The 17,053-nt window shown below is 39.7% G+C and overlaps 1 protein-coding gene across 5 annotated transcripts in view; it reads left to right on the top strand.

Annotated features, from left to right (window-relative positions):
- The window catches only part of ulk4 (unc-51 like kinase 4), a 495,283-nt gene that overhangs the window by 177,883 nt on the left and 300,347 nt on the right, over positions 1-17,053 (top strand). The window lies entirely within an intron of this gene.

The following is a 17,053-nucleotide window of genomic DNA, read 5'->3' as shown; positions in this document are numbered from 1 at the left end:
AGGTTCAGATGGTCATAACCACGTCTTTTATTCATCTTTGATTGAAAGTGTACTGCTTTTAGCTATCTACTAAGAAGCTTTTTCAACTGAAAGGCACGGCATTGGTTCTGTTTTGCTTTGTTGCACTCTTGTACATTTCCCGAAGACTGGCAATAACCTAACATTAACAGAGTTTAAACATCATGGAATGATTTACTGTGTTAGCAAATGTTGGACACTTTTCAATACATATGGACCAGCTGGGTTCAGGAAAATTTGGTCTCCATAGAGTCTGACAAAGGTCCTTAAAGGGTTGGTTGGAAGTTGCCACAAACAAATAAATTTAATTAGAAGAAAGTATGCATAATATACATAACTAAATTTGTATGCAACTGGATACATCTCTCAGATCTAACAGGCCTAAAGTTCCAGAGTAGCGATCATTTCATACACCTGGTTTGGCCTCCAGTGCAAACCAATTTCAAGTCATAAATTTAAGAAATTATTGCACAATTTGTTAAAAAAAAGTACCTAAGTACCATTCAAGCTATATTTAACCACCTGTTACTCTAACTAAAAGAGATGCCTATTGTCCTTTTTGGACTATTAGTTTAATTAGCTTAATAAATCTAATTATTTACTTATAAAGGAATATCTCATTACATTTTAATTGATGATATGTTGTGAACACTGGTAATATGCATTTCAAATGTGGTGTAAGTTACAATCTCTGGTTTGGCTTCGTTGCGGTTGTTAATGTACTTGTACCCATAATGATTATTCTCATGGAGTTGGAATATTATCCTTCATTAACCGGTAAGTAAAAGTATGTTTGTGATTTTACTTCAAATCCTCAAAGATTGAAGGAGTTTGTTTTGGATTTGCCTGCATCGTTGGTTTTCAGCAATAACTTCATCCAAAGGTTTCTTCAGTTGTGTGGGGTGTAAATTTCTGAAACATGAGAATAAAATATAGGTCTAAACCTGCAGATGATAAAATATATCATTGCAATGATGTATTGAATTTAGTGTGTACAGATGTATGGATGATCATGAGATCTAGAAGGCTTACCTCACTATTTAACTTTTCTACATCTGAAATAATACAACATTGATATTTGAAGATGTCAATCACAAAGTAACTCTACTAAAAAATTGTATGTTACTTATCTTTGATCTTAATTATATCTTATGGTGTAGTTCAATTATTTGGTTATAAAATTTGTGCTGTGAAAATGGAAGTAAATCAAAAAGGCATAGTAAATCAAACATTTCTCACAAACTTGATTGAGTTTTTTGAAGAAGTAACAAAGAGGATTGATGAGGGCAGACGGTAGATGTTATCTATTTGGACTTCAATAAGACGTTCGATAAGGTTCCCCATGGGAGACTGATTAGCAAGGTTAGATCCCATGGAATACAGGGAGAACTAGGCATTTGGATACATAACTGACTCAAAGGTAGAAGACAGAGGGTGGTAGTAGAGAGTTGTTTTTCAGACTGGAGGCCTGTGACCATTGGAGTGCCACAAGGATTGGTGCTGGGTCCTCTACTTTTTGTCATTTACATAAATGATTTGGATGCGAGCATAAGAGGTACAGTTAGTAAGTTTGCAGATGACACCAAAATTGGAGGTGTAGTGGACAGCGAAGAGGTTTACCTCAGATTACAACAGGATCTTGACCAGATGGACTAATGGGCTGAGAAGTGGTAGATGGAGTTTAATTCAGATAAATGCGAGGTGCTGCATTTTGGGAAAGCAAATCTTAACAGGACTTATACACTTAATGGTAAGGTCCTAGGGAGTGTTGCTGAACAAAGAGACCTTGGAATGCAGGTTCATGGCTCCTCGAAAGTGGAGTCGCAGGTAGATAGGATAGTGAAGAAGGTGTTTGGTATGCTTTCGTTTATTTGTCAGAGTGTTGAGTACAGGAGTTGGGAGGTCATGTTGTGGCTGTACAGGACATTGGTTTGGCCACTTTTGAAATATTGCATGCAGTTGTGGTCTCCTTCCTATCGGAAAGATGGTATGAAACTTGAAAGGGTTCAGAAAAGATTTACAAGGATGTTTCCAGGGTTGGAGGATTTGAGCTATAGGGAGAGGCTGAACAGGCTGGGGCAGTTTTCCCTGGAGTTCGGAGGTTGAGGGGTGACCTTATAAAGGTTTACAAAATTATGAAGGGCATGGATATGGTAAATAGACAAAGTCTTTTCCCTGGGGTCAGGGAGTCCAGAACTAGAGGGCATAGGTTTAGGTTGAGAGGGGAAAGATATAAAAGAGACCTCAGGGGCAACTTTTTCACACACAGGGTGGTACAAGTATGGAATGAGCTGCCAGAGGATGTGATGGAGGCTGGTACAATTGCAACATTTAAGAGGCATTTGGATGGGTATATGAAAAAGAAGGGTTAGGAAGGATATGTGCCGGGTGCTGGCAGGTGGGACTAGATTGGGTTGGGATATCTGGTCGGCATGGACGGGTTGGACCGAAGGGTCTGTTTCCATGCTGTATATCTCTATGACTCTATAAGGATCCAAAGATTCAAATTGGCAGCTCCAAACATGGCAGAATGCCATTGAAATGTTATCTCTACGTGAAAACTCTATGTAACATTTGAAGTGTGGCCTCATGATTTTTTTCTGACATTCAAGCATGGAGTTTTGTAACAGTGGAGAGTTTCTCAGTTGTTGCAAAAATGGCAGAAATTGCCTGAAAGAGAAAGTCCCGACCCTAAGCATGCCATAGTTGCGGAGGTGGAAATGTGTTCAGGATGGGAGGTGCGCATTTCGGCAAGGTAGTTACCCAAATAAATCAGCAGCTGCCTCTGGTCGTGTGTGATGTTGGTAATGTAGGAGTGCAAAGTCAGGATGTGCGCTGATTAAATCTGGTCTGAACTTTGTTGGTTTGATTCACTGACCACGGTTCCCTTTTGGAGAGGTAAGATAAAATAAGACCATAGACATAGGAGGAGAATTAGGCCATTTGGCCTATTGAATTGGCTTTGCCATTCAATCATGGCTGGTATGTTACTCAACCTATCTTATCCCTATAGCCCTTGATCTCCTTACTAGTCATGAACTGTCTATCTCTGTCTTAATTGCACTCAATGATTTGGCCTCCACAACCTTCTGCGGCAATGTATTCCACAGATTCACCATTCTCTGGCTGAAGAAATACCCCCTCAATTTAGTTCTAAAGGATCGTCCTTTCATGCTAAGACTGTGTTCTCAAGTCCTTGTTTCTCCTACTAGTGAAAACATCTTCTCCATGTCCACTCTATCAAAGCCTCTCAGTATTCTGAGAATTTCATTGAGATTCCCCTGTCATGTTTCTAAACTCCACTGCGTATAGACCCACAATCCTTAACTGCGCCTCATATGACAAGCCCTTCATCTCTGGGATCATTTTTGTAAATCTTCTCCAAGGCCAGCACGTTCTTCCTTAGATACAGGGCCAAAAACTGCTCACAATATTCTAAATGCAGTTTGACCAGAGCTTGATATAGCCCAATACATCCTTGATTTTGAATTCTAGTCATAGAATCATACAGCACAGAAACAGATCCTTTGGACCAAATCGTCCATGCTGACCAAGTCTGACTTGCCTACATTTGATTCACATCCCTCTAAACCTTTCCTGTTCATGAACTCTCCAAACGTCTTTTAAATGGTGTAACTGTACCTGACCATTTGAAATTAATGAGTACCTTAGAGAGGAGGCAGTGCCTCGAGGTACCATTGCTAGACTATTAATCCAGAGACCTTGGCTGATGGATTTGAATTCACTGAAAATCTGGAATTAAGGATCTAATGATGACCATGAAACGTTGTAGATTGTTGGACAAACCTTTATGATCTGTTATGATCTAAAGCCTTCCCTAATGTCCTTCAGGGAAGGCAACTGTCATCCCTACCTGGCCTACATGTAACTCCAGACCCATAGCAATGTGATTGACTCTTAACTGCCCACAGGGCTTTTATGAATAGGCAATAAATGCTGCTCAAGGTAGTGTTGCCCACATCCTGTAAATGCTTTTAAAAAATTATTTGTCTTCCTAACTATTAACTGAATCTGCATGATAACCTTAAAAGAATCCTGAACTAGGATTACCAAATTTCTTTGTGCTTCAGATTACCAAAACCTTCCCCCAATTAGAAAATAGACTAGGCCTCTCTTCTTTCTACCAAATTGCATAACCTCACACCTTCCAACATTGTATTCCATCTGCCACTTTTTTCCCCACTCTCCTAGCCTGTCCAAGATTTTCTACAGCGTCACTGCCTCCCCAACACGACCTGTCCCTCCAATAATCTTTGTATCATCTGAAAACTTAGCAACAATGACCTCAGTTCCTTCTTCCAGATTGTGAATGTAGAACATGAATAGTTGAGGTCCAAACACTAACCCTGTAGAACTCCACTAGTCACTGAATGCCATGTGAAAAAGACTCCCTTATTCCCATTCTTTGTCAATCAGCCAGTCCTCTCTCCAAGTAGTACCTTGCCCTAACACCTTGGACTGTTATCTTATTTAGTTACTTTCTGTGTGGCACCTTATCAAAGGAAATCCAAATAGGTCATGACCACTGGCTTTCCTTTATCTAACTCGCTTGCTAGTTCCTCAAAGAATTCAACAGATTTAATAGGCATAACCTCTTCTTGATGAAGCTGTGCTGACCCAGCCCTATTTTACCATGCATTTCCAAATACTGTACACTCTGATCTTTAATAATGGATTCTAAAATATCACTAACAACTCATGACAGACTATCCACCCTATAATTTCCTGTCTTCTGCCTCTCTCTCCTCCTAAACAGGTGTATTACATTAGCTATTTTTCAGTCCTCTGGAATCCTTCCAAATCCAGTGATTCCTGAAAGATCACCATTAATGGCTTCACAGTATCCTCAGCTATCTCCTTCAAAACGTTCATGTGTAATCCATCAATCTGGGTGATTTATCTACCTTTGAACCCTCAGGTTTCCCAGTATCTTCTCCTTAGTGAAGGCCACTACACTCACCTCTTCCCCCTAGCTCTCTTGACATTCTACTATGCTACTGGTGTTTTTCACTATGAAGACTGATACGAAATACCTGTTCAGTTCCTCCACTATTTCTTTGATCCCCCTTACTACATCTCCAGCCTCATTTTCCACCAGTACAATATCCACTTTTGCCTCTCTCTTACCTTTCATAGTTTTAAAAACGCTCTTGCATTCTTCTTTTATATTACTAGCTAGTTTACTCTTATATTTCATCTTCTCCCTGTTTTATTGCTTTTTCAGTTATCCTCTGCTGGTTTTTAAAGGCTTCCCAACCCTCTAGTTTCCCACTAACTTTCACAATCTTGCGTGTTTTTTCTTCACTTTTATGCTATTCCTAACTTCCCACATCTCATCCTTCCCTGAGTACATTTCTTCTTCCTTGGAATGAATTTCTGCTATGCCTCCCAAATTGCCACCAGATACTCTTACCATTGCTGCTCCATTGTCATCCTTGCTGGGTTTCCCTTCCAATCAACTCTGGTCAGCTCCTCTTTCATGTCTTTTGGAGTTATCTTTACTCAATTGTAATACCATTACATCTGATTTGAGCTTCTCCCTCTCAAACTGCAGGGTGAATTTTATCATGTTATGATGACTGCTGTCTAGGGGGCTCCTTCATTTTAAGCTCCCCATATAAGTCTGCATGGAATCAAGGACTGGCATGAATTGACATTAATTTGACATTGAGTGAGAAATGGCCATAAGAATGGGTACAGAGCATAAGTTGGCATGGAACTCATGAGATGGTATGTGTGTACGTGGTGGGCTCTGTGAAGTGTGTTAGAGATGAGAGATGTTTTATGTTTTATTCTTTTTAATATTTTGGCACAGTGCTGAAGCCCCAGGGTACATCTGTCCAGAACGCCTCTGTTCGCAGCATCTTCCCCATTCATTCCGGGGTCACTACTAAAGTAAACCACACCACTAAAGTGGATTTCCACCTTCCTGGGACTTTCTGTCAGATAGTTTGCAACTCCAGGAAGTGCCAGGCAAGAAAATTCAGTCCTCAGAGTTTTGATTACTGTGGTAAGATTTCAAGTGGTTCGTCTTACTTAGCTGTTGACACTGCCGTTGGAAATCTGGCCATGTTTGGAAACAGATAATTCATTTGCACTAAAAATTGTTCTTCAAACAAGCATCCAGATGAAAGCTGCTGAATTACTTCAGAATGTGGAAAACTTAAATGGAAATTCTCTCCAGAAAAGCAATGCAAAGAGATATTTATTAAAATAAACTGTATAGTTTTTTTATCATTGTATAAGCAATCACAAGTGATTTAAACATATTATAGAACCAAAAACAGAAATTTCTGGAAAAACTCAGCAGGTCTGAGCTCTGTGAGAGAAATCAGAGCTAACATTTCGCATCCAGTGTCCCTTCTTAACTGATGAGTCTTTCCAGCAATTTATGTTTTTGGTTCTGATTTCAAGTAACCGCAGTTCTTTTGGTCTTTGTTTATGAGAGAAACAGTTTGTTGATTTATGCTATCACTAGTTTTGTAATATAATAGTTCGTCTGTCATTATTTCCCTGAGCTCAGTCAGGTAAGGGTCTCTCCTACACTTGTTACAATAATGTTTTCATAAGTGTATTTTTGGTTTTATTTTTCTGCTCTTCATTGTCACATTACAAAATTAATGTTAGTCCCTGGCCGAGCCTGCTTATGGCTTAGAAAATAATATTAAATTTTTTTAAATTAGTTTTTATGAGTTTTATTTTCCATTTTGGCTCTACTCTAAATCCTACACCCATCTCCAGTCCTGGAGAGGAATTACACCTGAAACGTCAACTTCTCCACCTCCTGGTGCTGCCTGGCTTGCTGTGTTCTTCCAGCCCTCCTCCCTATCTACTCTAATAATGGCAGCTTTGTGAGGGAAATTATACATCATGGTATAAAAGGAACAGTAGTAATGTGAATACAAGATTGACTGAGTTATAGGACTTAGAGAATAATGCTTAGTGGATACTTTATGGGCTCATGGAAGATTTATAGTGGATCTCCCCAGGAATCGATATCGCAACCATTGCTATTCCTGATAAATGTTAGTAATCTGGATCTTGTGTGTGACTGGAACAATTTCAAAGGTTGCACGTGGCACTAAACTTGGAAGATTTGTAAACTGTGAGTAGGACAGTATGAAACTCCACAAGGGCATTGGCAAGTTGTTGGAGTGGGCAGGTAGGTCGCAGATGGGGTTTGAGGCGACATGGTAGCTTAATGGTTAACGCTGCTGCCTCACAGCACCAAGGACTTGGATTCAATTCCAGCCTTGGCCAACTGTCTGTGTGAAGTTTGCACATTCTTCCTGTGTCTGAATGGGTTTCATCTCATACTCCAAAGAAGTGAAAGTTAAAGATTGGCCGTATTAAATAGACCATACTGTCCAGGAATGTGAAGGGTCGGTCTGGATGGGATGCTCTTCTGAAGGTCACTGTGGGCTCAGTGGACCGAATGGCCTGCTCCCACACTGTAGGGATTCTATGAGGTGTGAGAGGCAAAGTTTTATTTCAAGGGTGATTTTTATATAGAGGGTAGTTTTTTATAACAGCTTGTATTTGCTGTGTGGCAGGTTCACTGCATATCCAAATGAACTGAGATTTAGCCTAAAACTTCACATTTCCTGGCATGAAAATGTCCCAGACTGGAAATTTCAACTTCTCATTCCATTAATTTGTGTCACTTTTAAAAAAAGTACTTCTACTAATGTGGACTGATTGAATACTCAACAATGAGAAGAGGAAGTGGTGAGAAATTCCTGAATTACAAGCAGAGGTTTGCACATTCTAAATATTTAGTTTTCTAATGTCCTTTTATTTTATGACTATTAAAAAGTAATAACTGCTTTGGAAAACCAATGAAAAAAATCAATCCCTGTTTTCATAATCCTTCACAATCTTGAAAACTTCTGTTCTACCACTCTACAAACGCCTTAATTATAGAAAAAAGCCCATTGACATTTGCAGGAGAAAGTGAGGACTGCAGATGCTGGGGATCAGAGCTTAAAAATGTGTTGCTGGAAAAGCGCAGCAGGTCAGGCAGTATCAAAGGAGAAGGAGAATCAACGTTTCGGGCATAAGCGGGCTTATGCCCGAAACATCGATTCTCCTTCTCCTTTGATGCTGCCTGACCTGCTGCGCTTTTCCAGCAACACATTTTTAAGCATTGACATTTGCAGCCTGTCTTCATCAGTGACACACCATCATTAGTAAAGGTCTAATGAACTGACAATGCCTGTTTTCCAACACTATTGCAACAGACCCTAATTAAAATTGTACGTATTCTGCTTGTCTCTCTTGTATCACTTTTATGTAACCTTATGCTTATCACTTCTGTATTAGTGTTTCTTGAGTCTTCACTTAAATAATTGAGATGGTTCTCATTCATTGAAGCTGATTTAGGGCTGTTACACTTACTATGAGGAAACTCAAAGTTATCACACTGAATAATGGGAAAACTTCCCTTGTGTACAACTGAGGGGAGGTTGCTACTCTCATGCTAGATCATGTAGAAAGTGTTGTTGCTTTAATTATGGATTGATACATAGAGTCTCTAGTTTACAGAAATTGAATGTTGTAAGAACACCTCTCCCTAAGGGCTACTTATTAATAAATTGGGTTGCTTCCCCTTTCCAACTCGGTGACCTAGAGGTAGTTTCTTTTTAATATGATGGAACAATGTCTGAAAGGGCTCCAAATAATTGACACTCAAGGGTCAATATAGAAGTTCTCATTTTCTAATTTCTCATTCATTGAGGCTCTGGGACTCTTGTGGTGAAGGGGTCATGTCCTTCCTCTGAGCCAGGAGGCCTGGGTTCAAGACTCACCTGCTCCAGAAGTCTGCATTAAAATCTCTGAGCAGGTTGTTTAGAAAATATATTCATTGAGTCTCTTAAGAGGGCTTTCAGGTTTATTTCAGATGCTCAGTTTCTTGATCCACCTGTTCTTTGGAAGGTCTATTGTTCTTTAAACGAGATGTTATCATTCCTGTGCTCCAAAGTTCTTTTAGGGTGATATGCAGTGGAACTGTGAATAGGGATGATTTTCAAGTTGTTTATGTCACATATTTTTATGCATTTGAGAAAGTTGTAAACTACTTGATTCATTCTCCCACATCTGTCTTAGATAAAGTTGAATGGGATTATTCTTTGTATCAGTTGTGAGACTAGACTGTTTTAATGACAGTTACACAAGGTGATTGGTGCTGTGCAGAAGATTTGAACATCTAGTCCGTATGTGGCTCTTATGAGATTCTAAATCAGATTAACCCTACTGTTTAGTTTCTTCAGGAGTTCTGGAATGCTGATTAAGAGATATGGAGTGATTAAGACAGAGTCCTTGCGTAAGGATATCAAACAGGGTTTTACTCTCTGCTTTTTAATTGCTGATTGATGTTTAGCTGGAAAGTTGAAATTTGGAAGTGTACATATTGTTCCCTGGAATTACTAGTTTGACAGATAACACCTGCACTATCATTGCATAGGATAAAACAACCTTGGAATCTTTTCCAGACATAACTGCCTGTCCTGAGCTGATCCCTTGCTGCTGTTGCTTATGCTCATGTGGTCTTAACAGCTCATACCTTGGGATCTAATTCTAACAATACAAAAATGAAAGTTAAAAACATTCATGTTGGGCAACAAGTTCATTTCCTATTTGTGTCAAGAGATCTTTGTGAGATTTTTCCTGTGCCAGTGTGTACATAGTCTCCATTTTTCAACACAGATGGTGAATCATAACTCTTGACAGTGTCAAAGGTGACCAGCATGCTGGGGACTTATAAAAAACCTTTTTTAATGGAAACAAGAGAGGAGTATCAAAGAAGAGAAAATAAACTTGAAGATATCTGAGTGGTACCAACAGCTCCTATTATGTGTAGATTTGGTTCACCCTCATAGTGGATGAATAGATTGATCTTTCCTAGCTGGGATCCAGACTCAAAAGCAACAAGAATTAGAGAATTGGCCCAACATAGTTATTAACCCTATCTCTAGCCTGCTCCGTTTGGGTACAACTCCCATTAGCAATGGTGAATTTATCTTACATCCTGGCCAACCTAATATAATTGCCATACCAAGAACTTGGCGTTTATTCAGTACCTTCCTTTCATGATGCTAGCTGCCAGGCAGCAATGTGAAATATTCTAATGATCTGACAGCCTGTGACAGCAAGTGCTTGTGCACTTGAGTTTCAAGCTGCCTTCAAGATAAAGTCCTTGAGTTTTTCAATTTTGTTCTCAGTTATTTTTTCTTAATTCAATTTTATATGAAAGGTGAACAAGTTATCAATTATTGACCTGCACTTTGTTAATCTCTAAAGATACCAGCTCAACCCATGTTGTACATTATTTCCTCTTTGTCTGCATCTTGCTTGTCTTTCACTTGGAGATTCTGGAACTTCCTATTTTTGTCTGTTTCATTCCCCTACACTAACTTGATATTTATGTGACCACATCCTTGAAATACCAAACTGAAGTCTTTGACGCAGCAGGGGCTGATGGTAACTTAAGGATTTGTGCGATGCCAAGATCTTAAAAAAAACTCTGTGCAAATGTTTTGTGCCTGTTTGGGTAATGGCCTTATCATTTCTATGTGGAATTTGAATCCTATTCGGAGCATAAAGGCAACCATACACAAGCAATCAAGTGTACGTTCAGTCTGTCTGAGCAGTTGCCAATTATGTTGTTAAAACTTGAACTTGGGATTGCTAAATCATGTTATTTTGATGACTTAGCATTACTGGATCTCTAGCTATTGTTTTATCCTCAAACTGCCTCAACAATAATTATATGCTTTGATTGCAGTTTAATAAAATATGTCAACATGCATCGCAGGTTTTGGATACTGAATCAGAGTTATAGAGTCATACAACACGGAGACACGCCCTTTGGCCCAAACTGGTCCACGTTGACCAAAGTGTTTGTCCATGCTAACCCCAATTCCCTACACTTAGCTCAGATCCTTCTAATCCTGTCCTATCTAAGTATTGGTGTAAATGCTACTTCTGCTGGCAGCTCATTCCATATGTGTACCACCCTCTGTGTAAAAAGGTTGCCCCTCAGGTTCGCTTTTATTATTTTCCCCTAACTTTAAACTGATGCCCTCTAGCCCTCGATTCCCCAACTCTGGGAAAAAAATGGAGTGCATTCACCCTATCCATGCCTCTGATGATCTTCTATAAGGTCCCTCCTCAGTCTCCTATGCTGTAAAGAAAAAGTCCTAGCTTGCCCAAACTCTCCTTATTACTCAGACCCTTGAGTCCAGGCAACATCCTTGTAAATTATTTTCCACTCTTTCTAATTTAATAACATCCTTCCTATAACAAGGTGACCAAAACTGAACACAATACTCCCAAGTGCAGCTTCACCAACATCCTGTATAACTGCAACATAACTTCTCAACTTCTGTACCCAATGCCCTGACTGAAGAAGGCCAGTGTGTCAAAAGCCTACTTCACCGCCCTGTCTACCTGTGACTCCATTTTCAAAGAACTGTGAACCTGAACTCCAAGATCCCTGTGTTCCACTACACCCCTTAAGGCCCTAACATTCACCATGAAACTCCTATCTTAATTTGACTTTCCGAAATGCAAGACCTCACACTTATCTATATTAAATTCCATTTGCCGTTCCTCGCCCCACTTCCTCATCTCATCAAGGTACTGCTGCAATTTCTGATAACTTCCTCATTGTCATGATATGGCCTATTTTAGTGTCATCAGCAAACTTACTAATCATGCCTTCAAGAAGAGTTGAAAAGGTTGGTGGATTTTCTGGTTGATGTAGCTTTACTTAAAGGTGGAAGATGAGTGAAGCAAAGTGAAGCAACTTAGGAAGTGAATTACAGAAAGCAGAAGCATATTAAGGTGAAGGCTGTATCATCAAAAGGGGAAATGTAGAACAAAAAGCTTTCAAATAGCACAGGGCACCAGCAGGAATTAGGATGGAAGAGAATATGGTGAAAATTATTCATGAGAATGATACTTTTGATTCACTGTATTGGGGAGCCACTGTCATTGCCATCGATGAAGTTAATAGGCATTTGAGGATTACCAAGGACTTGCTAGTGGTTCTGGAAGAATGTTATTAAATGGCAGGAATCCTGGATTAGAGGTTCCTAATGTATGATTGAAAACAATGTCTGTACTTTAGCTACATGTTTGTCCTCCTTAGACATGGGAACAGGGATAGGCCATTCAGTGTTTTGAACCTGTTCCGCTATATTAATGAGATATGGTTTATTTATGGCCAAATTTCACATACATGCCTTTGGCCTATATCCCTTAAGATGCTGAATGGTGAATCACTTATTTTGACTAGTGGGCGAGTAGGTGGTGGGGCTGTTTTCAGCAGGGGACAGGAGAGATGTATACTTAGTGACTGTGGAATCAGGGAGTGCTACTTCTCTTGGTTCCACAGAAAGGTTTTTCAATTAATTTAAGTTACCTTATAGGGTCCATTGAGGAACTGAGCAGAACAGACTCTCTACCAGCTTGCTTCATCTTAAGCAAATTCTCCAGGCATAACAGTTGGATCTTGCCACTGATTGAAATGCCAGGATATTGCAGTCAGGAACAGAACAGCTAGCTGTGGGACCAAATTTGTTTGCATGTCGTTAGAACAGTTGAGTCTCACAACTGATTGAAATACCAAGAGATTGAAATGCTAGGAGATCACAGAGTTAGGAGGAAAACAGAGTTGAATGTCACAGCTGACTGTCTTGTTCCCTGACTCTGCAACATCCTAGTATTTCAATCAGATAGGACACTCAGCTGTTCTACAAGTGCCCAAACAGAGTTGGCTCACACAGCTGTTATGCTTCTCAACTCTAACGGACTTGGGCTTTTAACAGTTGATCTGAAAATTTATAACACAAGGTCCAACTGGCATAGTCATGCTCGATCTATTTCACACCTCTGCTACTGTGAATGCATCCATTGACTAAACAGGATTAAGCATCTATCGCTGCATTAACAGTTTTCACACTAGATGGATTAAGTAGGTTATTGACAAATAAAAAGAACAAATCCATTGCTAAGGTTTTTATTCACTCCATCTTGTGATTGTTGTGATAAGTTATGCTTTTCAATTAAATAGTAAATAATTAGCTCATAATAACTTAAAAGCAAAATACTGTGGATGCTGGAAATCTGCAATTAAAACAGAAAATACTGGACAAACTCATCAGGTATGGCAGCGTCTATGGAGGGTAAAACAGAGTTCCTCGTTTGCTATGACTGTTCATTAAAATGAACTAAATACAAACCAGGAAGAACTGTATATGATGGAAATCAGAAACAAAAACAGAAATTGCTGAAAAATCTCAGCAGATCTGGCAACATCTGTAAAGAGAAATCAAAGTTAATGTTTCGGGTCCAGTGGCCCTTCTTCGAACTGATGGTAGCTCGGAAAAAGTTTTTTTTAATGCAGAAGATCGGGTGGGGTAGGGTTAAGTATGGGGGTGTGTGCATGCATGATGAGGGGGCTGGGAATAAGAAATAAATAAGGGGTGGAGATGGAGCCCAAAGAAGAGAAAAACAGTTGGACAGAGAAAGGAGTGGATTACTGTCAGACTAGGCAAATAAATAACTGCTAATGGGGTCTGTTGGGGCTAACAATATGTAGTGTGTAATAGGAGACCATGTGATCGTAAGGCTTGATATGTGGGGTTTGGGGTAAAGACAAAAAGGTACCTCAAGCCCTGAAATTGTTGAATTCGATATTAAGTCCAAAAGGCTGGAGGGTTCCCAAGCAGAAAATGAGATGTTCTTCCAGTTTGCACTGAGCTTTGCTAGAGCACTGCAGCAAGCCTGAGACAGAGATATTAGCCAGGGAACAAAGTGGTATGTTGAAGTGGCAGGCAACTGGAAGCTCAACGTCTTTATTGCAGGCAGAACAAAAGGTGTTCTGCAAAGTAGTCACCCAGTCTATACGTTGTTGCCCCAAAGTAGAGGAGATCACATTGTGAGTAGTGAATGCAGTAAACTATATTGAGTAAAGTGCAGGTAAAGCACACCTGTAAAGACTCTCTATCCCATTCCCCCAGTTCCTCAGTCACCATCGCATCTGTTCAGATGCCGCCAACTTTGACACAGGGGCCTCTAAAATGTCCACCACCTTCCTCAACAGAACATTCCCCAGCATCGTAATTGACAAGACTCTCAGCCAGGTGCGACCCATCATCTGCAATTTAATCCTCACCCCATCTCTTCCCTCTGACAACAGCATTAAGGTCCCCCTTGTTCTCACCTACCATCCCTCCTGCATCCACATCCAGAGGATCATGAGCTGCTCATTTCCACAATGTCTAGCAGGATGCCACCACCAAACATGTATTCCCCTCCCCTCCCTTGTCAGCCTTCAGCAAGGACTGTTTCCTCCATGATGCCCTGGTCCATTTCTCAGTCACTCCCAACAAACCTCTAGCCCATGTCAACTTCCCCAGAAACGGCAGCAGGTGTAACACCTTCCCATTTACTTCTTTCTCAGTATCCAAGGGTTGAAACACATCTAGATAAAACAGCGGTTTATCTGCACTTCACTCTATCTAGTCTACAGCATTCATTGGTCACAATGTGGCCTTCTCCACATTGGTGAAACAAAGCATATGCTGGGTGACCACTTTGCAGAACACCTTTGTTCTGCCACTTAAAAGACAGGGCTCTCAGTTGCCTGTTATTTCAACGTATCAGCTTGTTCCCTGGCCAACACTCTATCTCAGGCTTGCTGCAGTGTTCCATTGAAGCTCAGTACAAGCTGGAAGAACAGCACCCCTTTTTCTGCTTGGGAACTATACAGTCTTCTGTTCTCAATATTGAGTTCAACAATTCTAGGGCTTGAGGCACCTTCTCACATGTCCCTACCTCAACCCCTATACACCAGGCCTTCTTATCACATGGTCACCTATTATACAGTACCCATCCTTAGCCTCTAAAGTTCCATTAGCAGCTATTCATTCTCCTAGGTTGACAGAGTTAAAAATCACACAACACCGAGTTATAGTCCAGCAGGTTTATTTGGAAGCACTAGCTTTTGGAGTGCTGTTCCTTCATCAGGTGGTTGTGGAGTATAAGATCAATAAGACACAGAATTTATAGCAAAAGTTTATAGTGTGATGTAACTGAAATTATATATTGAAAAATACCTGGATTGTTTGTTAAGTCTCTCCTCTTTTAGAATGACCATGTTGGTTTCAGTTCTTTCATATGTAAATCGCAGAACATTTTTAAAGTTACTTTAACATTTGATGTCATGTTGGCTATACTTGCAGAATTAAATTGTGTTGTGCACAAAAACTGCATGAATCCATGTAAGATTCTGTAAATCCATTTTTTTAGATTAGAATCAGTCTGAACATTGTGGCACAGACAGTCTCACACGGGGCGCCTCACACCTTCAGTGTATTATCTGGGCTGACATGACACCAATTGTTAAAGTTCACTTGAGAATATAAGAAGTTTAAAAATGTTCTGCGATTTATATATGAAAGAACTGAAACCAACATGTTCATTCTAAAAGAAGAGAGACTTAACAAACAATCCAGGTCTTTTCAAATATATAATCTTAGATACATCACACTGTAAACTTTTGCTATAAATTCTGTGTTTTATGATCTTATACTCCACAACCACCTGATGAAGGAGCAGCACTCTGAAAGCTAGTGCTTCCAAATAAACCTGCTGGACTATAACCAAAGAGAAGATGCTGGAAAATCTCAGCAGGTCTGGCAGCTTTGACAAAGGGTCAGTTAGACTCGAAACGTCAGCTCTTTTCTCTCCTTACAGATGCTGCCAGACCTGAGATTTTCCAGCATTTTCTCTTTTGCTTTCAGATTCCAGTATCTGCAGTCATTTGCTTTTATCCACTGCTGGACTATAACTTGGTACTTTGTGATTTTTAACTTTGTACACCCCAGACCAACATCAGCATCTCCAAATCTGAGGCTGACTGTTGTCTATTCCTTTGTCTGTACAACTTTCTTTCTTTGGGCTATAACTCCACCTATTGTATACTGCTTATACCCTCGCCCCACTTAGTTTTCAGCGTAAAAAACAAGTATTTCCTAGATACCATCAGTTTCTGAAGAAGGGTCACTGGATCCAAATGTTATGACATGGCAATAAACCCTTCTGCTAAGTAAACCAAACACGCAGAAAAGCTCACTTCACCTTGTAATCTGTTAAAGTATGAGTGACAGAGAACTACCTAAATTCCACTATTTAAAGGAAAAATAACAATTTTATTCTTTAACTCTGAAATGACCATTAAAAAACAACTTTTTACAACTCTAAGCCTCTTAAAGGTTTGTTATCTACCTCCCACTCTATAACAATATACTGATCTAATAAAGCCCTATTAAATTTACAGTAACTCAAGTTTCAAAACCAGACAGCGGCTGTCGTCTCCACTGTCGATCTTCCTCTATTTGTAGATCTCCCTGGGTCATCTTCGGTCTTCTGCTGCAAAGATGTTTCATACGAAAAAGGGACCTTTGACAGAGAGGGAGTGAATAGCAGTTGTTTAACTGGCGAATGGTGCTTTTTCTGGCTAACTGTTCAAAATGCCTGCTTTTTATACCCCAAACATCAGATCATCTCATTAGTTCGATGTTGTCAAAACAGTAAAATTTAAATTTGTTTTGATTTTAGTATCTTGGGGCATAACTTAAACTGATTGGTTAAATTTGAACTGCTGTGAAAACAACTGAGATATCTACATTCCAGCAATATGTTACATCTTTCAATTTTCTGGCACACTTTGTGACTGCGAGTCAGTCACATGGCAGTTGCCTGCAAACTCACTGCCAAAACAGCCTTCGCTGTCTCTTAAAGGTACAGTATACACTTTCAACTTCATAAAACAAAACATTAACTCTGATTTCTGTTCACAGATACTGCCAGACCTGCTGAGATTTTCTAACAATTTCTATTTTTGTTTCTTCATTAGGACTGATGTAAACCTCCTATTAGGACAATCTTCCTCTATCTTTATGTTTCAGATGCATCTGCTAAATGCAGTAGAGCAAAAAGGGATAGA

Source organism: Chiloscyllium punctatum, chromosome 41, assembly GCF_047496795.1.
Source record: "Chiloscyllium punctatum isolate Juve2018m chromosome 41, sChiPun1.3, whole genome shotgun sequence".
NCBI classification, from domain to species: domain Eukaryota; kingdom Metazoa; phylum Chordata; class Chondrichthyes; order Orectolobiformes; family Hemiscylliidae; genus Chiloscyllium; species Chiloscyllium punctatum.
The sequence above is the reverse complement of the archived record's forward strand: the minus strand, read 5'-3'. Positions and strand labels throughout refer to the sequence as shown.